The sequence below is a fragment of the Zonotrichia albicollis genome, chromosome 2, assembly GCF_047830755.1.
Source record: "Zonotrichia albicollis isolate bZonAlb1 chromosome 2, bZonAlb1.hap1, whole genome shotgun sequence".
Lineage (NCBI taxonomy): Eukaryota > Metazoa > Chordata > Aves > Passeriformes > Passerellidae > Zonotrichia > Zonotrichia albicollis.
In genome coordinates, this window is record NC_133820.1 from 112,220,104 (window position 1) to 112,228,241 (window position 8,138).

Below are 8,138 nucleotides of genomic sequence, written 5' to 3' on the forward strand. Positions count from 1 at the left end.
AGCTGAAGGCCATGGTGCAGCAGGAAAGCCATGACACTGCCACTGTCACGGAAACACAGTGGGATGACTCACGTGGCTGGAGCGCTGCACTGGATGGATACAAGCTCTTCAGGAGAGACAGGAGAGGGAAAAGAGGTGGAGGAGTGGCTCTTTGTGTTAGGGAGGCTCTCAACACCGTGGGAATTGAGGTTGATGATGATAAAGTTGGTGCCTATCAGCAAGAATCAGGGGGAAGGCCAACAAGGCTGACCACCTGGTGAAAGTCTGTCACAGACAACCCAGGTCTGTAGGATGAAGAGGTGGATACATTATTATTCTATAAGATACGGGAGGATATTTCAAGATCACCAGCCCTTGTTCTTGTAGGTGACTTCAACCTGACAGATATCTGCGGGGAACACAACACAGCAGAGAAGAGACAGTCCAGGAGGTTCTTAGAGTGTGTGGAGGACAACTTCTTGTGACAGCTGGTGAGCAAGCCTGCCAGGGGAGGAATTATGTTAGACCTGTTGTTTGCAAAGAGATGGGCTGGTGGGAGATGTGGGATTGGAGGCCCTCTGGGGCACAGTGATAGAGTTCTCAATATTTGGTGAAGCAAGGAGGGGCATCAATAAATCTTTCACACTGGACTTCTGGGGAGCAGACTTTGACCGGTTCAAGAGACTTATTTGGAGAGTTCCTTGGGAAGCAGCCCTTAAAAACAAAGGGGTCCAGGAAGGATGAACGTGCTGCAATACAGAAATCTTGAAGGTGCAGGAACAGACTATCCCTATGTTTTGAAAGGTGAGTTGGTGGGGAAGATGACCAGGCTGTAGGAGCTCAGGGTAAAAAAGAGAGTGCATCACATTAGGAAAATGGGGCAGGCAATTCAGGAAGTGTTTAAGAATGCCATTAGGTCATGAAGAAAGAAAATTAGAAAGGTGAAAGCGTAATTAGAACTTAGTCTGGCAACTTCTGTAAAGGAGAATGAAAAATGTTTTTAAAAATACATTAAGGCCCAAAGAAAGAAAGGGCAAATAAAACCTTCATTCTTTATTGGACATGGGGGGAAATATAATTACTAGAGGTGTGGAAAAGGCAGAGATACTTAACACCTTCTTTCCCTCAGTTTTTAACAAAAAGATGCTATCCTCAGGACAGCTGTCCTCCTGGGCTGGTAGATGGTGTCAGGGAGCAGAGTAGCTCTGCTGTTATCTAGGAAGAAGCAGTTAGAGACCTGCTGAGCCATTTAGATGGTCTCAAATCTATGGATCAGATGGGATCCATCTCAGGGTGATGAGGGAGCTGGCAGATGAGCTTGCAAAGTTGCTCTCCATCATTTATCATCAGTCCTGGCTCACTGGGGAGGTCCCAGTGAGTGGGAGCTCACTGCATGACTGGAAGGTGGACAATGTGACACCCATCCACAAGAAGGGCCAGTAGGAGCATCTGGGAAACCCCAGGCTGGTCAGCCTGATCCCAGTGCCTGGCAAGGTTATGGGACAGGTCATCTTTAGTATGATCACACAGCACCTACAGGGCTCAGACCAGCCAGAACAAATTTTGGGGCAGGTCCTGTGGCATAGGTAAATAACTGTTATCTGTGCTGTCTCTCTGGCCTTGGTTTGATGGTAGGATTGCTAATTCTGCAACATATTCATTTGATACAAGGTACCTCATATTCTTTCTTACTTTTTAGTAGGAAACTTTTTACTGTTTCCTAGCCTGGTGCAAAATCTCTTCAACTTTTCCTCCAAAAAATGAGCAAAATTCTCTAAAGCAGAAAGATTTCTTTTTCATAAGCCTCACAACCAAAGAAACAAAACTCCAGCCTCAGTTTTTCAGGGTCTTTTCTTTTCACTCAGAACATCCGTTTCTAGGTTGCAAATTGCCCCTTCTAAAATATGCAATAGACAGCAGGGAAGGAAGCTGCAGCCATGGCCTCTCCAGGGCAGGGAGCTGTAAGTGAGCAGTGGTTTATTCTTGTATGTTACCTTTTATGCTTGCTTTTCATTAAGCTGAACAGTACTTCTCCATTATTGGGATAGCACATATGACACATCCACCTTCATGCAAATACATTTCTAGGTGTAAAATGTCAAGTAGGAAATTGTGTGCTCTTGTAATTCCTGCAAGAAATCCTTTACTGAGTATTTTTGATAAAGAGCATATTTCTCTCACTGGAGATAGGACCAGTAAAGAGCAAGCCCTCTACTTTCCTTCTCTTCAATGCCTTCAAAGTTCTTTCCCCCCTTTATTAGCTAAAAGCCTTCCTTTTGTCAGGGATCATTAAACCAGCCGAAGCCATTAAGTGAGTTCTGCACACATACAAACCTTGGTGTTGGCATCATGGTTTGCACAGGCCCAGTGAGTTATCTTAATACAGCAAAAGCCAGTGGTATAGGCAAGCAATTTTCTTCATATCCTGCAACAACTTTCCTGTAGTAGTGTGAGATGTCAGTGCCAGGTGGCTGATATAAGTACAGAAGGTTACTGTGGGCTGCTGAGGCTATGTTTTCCTCCCATGTAGTTAAAAGATACTTTCCCCCTTCCTCTCTGCAAAAGGGAGAGCTCTCCTTCAGTTAATGGGAGGTTGGATGTCTTGAGGGGAGATACATCTCCCGTCTCTTGTGCAGCATCAGGTCTGACAAGCAGGCTGGGATGCTGAAATAAGGGAAGCACGTGCTGCTCTTTTCTGAATTTGAAGAGAGCATGCAGGAATACAGAAATAAATGTATAAATAGCACTTGACAGCACAAAGGGAAAAAATAATCAAGATCTTTCATTCTTCTTTAAGATGCCACTGCACATATTCAGAAGGGACCAAGCATATATTTTAAATTATGAAGAAGATCATCAGGGTTACTTTATGGTAGAATTAGGCTAGCTCAGTAGTTAGCAATAAATAAGGTGAAGAAAGATAGTCTTAATTGCTTTTCATGTGAAAATCACCATTTGTAATCAGTTTTGTATTTCACAGAAAGAAGATGGTGATGGTGTGCAATGAGTTGGATGAGCTGGAGATTTCAGTTTGACAGGTAGAGTGGCTACTTAAATTACAGGAAGAGAGAAATTCTCTAGACTTGGGAACCCAGGGGTAGTGCTCCTGTGTGGGCCATTTTCAAAGCAAAAGATATGGCCTCAAGCACAGAATAATGACAGCAGTCAGAGAGCTCCTTCCCACCCCCAGCTAGTCCTGTATGTCACTGTGCTGTTTGCTAACAACCTCAAACCTTTTCTGTTTAAGGATCCCTTTCTCCATTACTTCTGTTCTCAGGTTATATTCCCTAAGCACTAACCTATTACACAATCTCTAGCTCCCTGAAACATGTTATTTTAAATACCTCAGCACATTCAAGGAGAAGGGAAAGGAGAAACTTATATTCTTTTTGGCTATATTTTAATGTATCCTTAGATAGATTTTATCCCACCCTAGGTAGCACTCCTGACCATCATCACTTCTTTTATACTAAATTTCCTTTTATCACTGCTGCTTGGGGCAACTCAGTTTGACTTCTGCCTTGATTGGGTGGTGTGACTGCAGGGTTAACCAAGCTTGGTAGACCAGATCCTGCCCTTGAACCTCTTCCTTGAAAGTTCAAAGAGTTAAAGTAAAATAAAAGGTCAGTGTGTGAGTTTGGAGATGTCAAGTCAAAGGCAGCAGGGATGACATGGGATTTACTCACTCCTTTTCAAGTGGTGTGAAGACAGTGGTGGAAAGATGTGTGTGGGTCCGGCCCTCTTGACAAATTGTGTGACTCAGGCTCCAGAAGCAGCTTTTTCATTTATTCAATACTTGTGTAAACTATAGACATAGTGTAGGGAGCAAAAGCAAGCAGGCTGTCCTCTCCCTTCTCATCTGAATATCCTAACTGATAGGTTGGAATGTCACATTTCCCTCTGCGCTGCCTTTTTTCTGAATCCACTCAGGATTCTCTGGGGTACAGGCAGGATCCTATTTAACATCGCTGTGAAACAACAGCCTATTTCACATCATTTTGCATCAGCATAATAACCAGAAAAAGACTCCTGTGAGTTCTAAAGCACCTTAAAAGCATGATTTTAAAAAAAATTGTATCTTAGCATCTGATGATGGAGATCATCAGATCTGCACTCCACTTAGCTACATTTTCATACCTTGATTGCTCCTCCTGCAGTAGGCACCATGCAATACGGGAAAAAATGGTGTGGTGGAAAAGCTAAGGACTGAGTTCAGCCTGCATCTGAGAGGCCTTACAACCTTCTGCCCCAGAATCATACTGCCTGTGTGTGCACAGTGGTGCCTTGCCTGTAGGAGCCAGTGTCATGGCTGTGTTTGTGGCTGTTCTCACAGCTGGTGGGTCTGACCCTGAAGGCACATCCTACAAGGCTCCATAGAGGTGTTGCACACCTGGGTTGGATTTTCAGGCCACCTGAGTGCCTAATGGGCCAGGTGCACAGCTCCTGTGGATCTCTTTGGATCCATGTACATGAATGACTTTGAATGCATGCAGCAGTGAGGGAGCATAGCAAGATCTGAGGTAAAATAGGAGAAAAGGAGGCAGGGGATGTCTGAGGTGGTGTTATGGCATTCATTAAAGCAGAGAGCTCAGAGGAAAAAATGTCCCCAAAAACATAGTACTTGATGAGTTTGGCCTCACTAGTGAGCCTATATAGTGTGCTGTTTCCCTCCATAGAGATTTGCTGTCATCTATACCAGTAGGAAGCATAAATTTCATAAATTTCTCATCCTCAAACACTACCAAGTACATTGAAAAAAATGTCCCAGGAGCTGAAAAGACGTTTCCAAAAAGAAACAGAATGTTTTCTTCTAAATATCCTCATTTTAAAGGGGTCTGTCACAGCAACCAACTTCCATTACCCTCCAGTACTATTTTGTAGCTGCTAAGTGCCACCAAGGCCACCAAGGCACAGGCCAGGAGGGGAGAGACAAGAAAGTGAAGACCAAAGGCAAGGGCAGCTGTGTGTCCCCAAGGCCCTTCAGAACACAGGGACAGTTGGACAGCTGAAGCTTCTTCCTCACAGACACTGCTGAAACTGCTCTGAGGCCTTCGTGTCCTGCCTCATGCTGCTGGTGTGGTAGAATGGGTAGCAATGAAGATTTGGCCAGAGGGGAAGAATTCATCTCCACATATGGGAAATGTGTTTTACTTTCCCTTTCTCATCCCAGTTTTATCTTTCTCCCCCTGTCCTGCCACAGGCCTGCAGTACTGAACTGACAACATCTCCTGCCTTCCCCCTGCAGTGAATCACCACCTCTCAAACACAACAACGGGTGCTGACTCCTCTGCCTGATTGTTTAGGGAAGATGCTGTACTTGGAGAGAAAAAACTCGTCTCAACCTGGAGAGGTGCAAAAACCCTTCTGAAGGGATGATGAAGAGCAGTGCCTGGGATCAGTGGCATAGGGCACTGTCACAAACAAGTCAGTTGCCTTCAAAATGTTGTAAAAAATAACCCCAAATTGAGCATCTGTTTGAGCTGATGAATCCGCTCGGCACTTGGATCACAGATGTGGTTATTGCCATGGGGCTCTGATCCTCTTTGCTTTCTCTCCTGAATGTGCCACCAGTCCCACTGATGTGGTGGAGTGGTGAGTGATAGAAATCAAACCGTTCCTTCGAGTGGTTTGTGCCAGGTTGAAATGGGGTTGGGGCCATGATGGTTACAGGGATTCAGAGCCTCTCACCTTTAAAATCGTTTGCAGATGCCTGTATTTGCATGTACTGATCTGATGCAGCATATCAGAAGCTTAGACAAAAAACTGAAGTGTGGCCATGACTCACACCTGAGGTAAGAACAGGATAGGCATGCAAAATATCTGCATAAATTTACCTTTGAAAATTCATGCAACTGTCTTTTGAAGCATTTACAGGAGCTGACTGTCTCAAAGTGTGTTTGTAATTGGTTTTTTCAGGACATAGATACTTCTTAACCTCAATGCCCTGAAAACAGAGCAGCACAAGTGATTTCTGGGGCTGTTGTTTTTCCTTGATGGTCCCCAGGGTACATGAAAGAACCTGTGTGTTATTTTCCCTCAAGCTAGTGGCAGACATTAGAAAATTGAATTTAACAATCCAATATGCCAGGCATAAATATGCTTTGCATATCTCACACCAAACCTAAATGAAAGGAAGTTCTGAGTAGGCAGATAGCTATTTTTCAATTATATGGGACAAATGTGCCATTTCTGATAGCTTTGTCAGTAAAAAGCAAGAGCTGGAAATGCCAAGCTGTTTAGTGAAGCAGGATCAACATTCCTAATACTTCACAGGATCACTAATAGCTTTTGCATCTTGCAAGACAATCAGCCTTGATTGTTCCTCTGGATGCATTCCTCCAAAATTCATCCTACTAATTGCAGTATTTCAGAGCTGATATGTGTAAATAATAGCAAAGACTGTAAGCCTAGGGACTTTGAAAAGAACGTCCTGTTACCTTAGTGTTGTCAGATTTTTTGTGGCAAAGCTGTTTACAAAACATACAAGCTACAAATCAAAGGAATGTGATGTACTCTTCTTTTATTCAGGAAACTTAGCATGAAAAAGATGAAAATATGTTTGTGAAGTTTACTATCCAAGGTGACTAGATAATGTGTACATGATGGTGAATATTCTAGAGACAATTTTTTGCATCTGTGAAACAGTTTTTCAGAGCCCCAAGAGTAATATTCCACCTTCAGAAATTTACAGGCAGATGAAAAAAAAGCAGAGGTTGTCTATTTCAGACATGCCTTAGAATGCTGCACACAGAAATTTTTCTTTCTGTATTTAACTTTCCCTTCAGTGATTTAACATTGCAAATAAAACCAGTTAAAGATCTTGTGCAAGCACAGTCAGTGTTCTCACAGAAAAGGACCAACACTATAATGAAGTGATCTCTCCAAGGAGTTAAACAGCAAGAATACTAAGTTAATTTTTTCAAGAATTTTTTCTGTTTGCTTGTGCTTCATTTAAGACAGCTGGAAAGTGTGTCAAATTCAGTACCTTGGACTTGGGACATAAAAAGAAAGTGGCACATTTTAAACTTGTTTTTAAGTTATTCTAGATAACTTTTGGTTTGCTCTTATTAGGAAAGGATTGAGTTTTTAAAATCACAGTTGTTCTTCATTTAGCAGCACAAGAAATAAAATATAGAAATGATAAGAGCAATCAAGCACAAAGTTGTATTTCTGCCTCAGTTTCCCCAGTACCTTGAATCAGTGTTCATGTTGAAGTTTAGTTATTCTGGGAGAGTCCAGGATCCTTCTGGGGGATCCAGGGTCTGTTCCTGAACTCTGGAGGCCTTCCAGCCCAGCCATGGCTGGCCAGTAGCATCTCTACTGCCCCAGCATGGAAAAGTCTGAGAGTATCCCTGATGATGCCTTCTTCCTCTCTCCTGACATGCTCCCTGGTTCTTTGTGAGAAGCTACATATCACCACCTCCATGCCTTTTTTTGTTGTCATCTCTCTAATCCATAGACAGAAAAGAAAGAAGATTTGTGCCACAATTCTGCTGTTGGAATACAGTTGCAAAGACAAATGTTGTTGCATCTGGGACAGCCAAGACATACTTTTGTTAGCAACTATGTGAAGAAAATATAGCTGCTTCCTAATTTACCAGCCTAATTTGCCAGCCACTGTCTTTGCGTTGTCCTTGCTCAGATTTGCAAAGACTCCCAGCAGATTCCTTCTGCCGAAAGGTCCTACTCCAAACAAATTAAACACGCACCCAGTTTTACACTATCTGACTAAGGTGTTACAAGGAATAGTGTAGTGTTTACAGTGTAAGTTTTGATGGCTTCACCAAAAAAAGCAAAAAAAAGCAAAAAAAAAAAGCACCCTGCACAGTATCTTTAAGGTTTTAAACAACAAAACCCTTGCCCCTGGAAGTGTCTTTGCATATGGATCTCAAGTATCATACAAATAAAAAATGTCACCCCTTTTTGAGAATTTTTCCTTGTAGAAAGAAAGCAGAGAGGTGACACAGTGATGTGCCAAGCTAAGCAACCACTAGAACAATATCCTGATCATACAGAAAACTAATACTGTGAAAGTGATTGTCACAGTGCCATTCTGTCCCTGGAGAGACATGACTGTAGGCTGCACTGATTAAAGCTGCAGCCATGCTCCTGTTGCAGACAGGTCCTTATAAAGTTTGCAGAGGAAATTTCACGAAGAC

The 8,138-nt window shown here is 42.8% G+C and overlaps 1 long non-coding RNA gene across 1 annotated transcript; it reads left to right on the forward strand.

Annotated features, from left to right (window-relative positions):
- Positions 1–240: 240 nt before the first annotated feature.
- Positions 241–7,707, forward strand: LOC113459701 (uncharacterized). Its single transcript, XR_003381193.2, has 3 exons — positions 241–470; positions 2,960–3,017; positions 5,180–7,707. It is a non-coding gene; the product is annotated as an uncharacterized LOC113459701 (long non-coding RNA).
- The last annotated feature ends 431 nt before the right edge of the window (positions 7,708–8,138 follow it).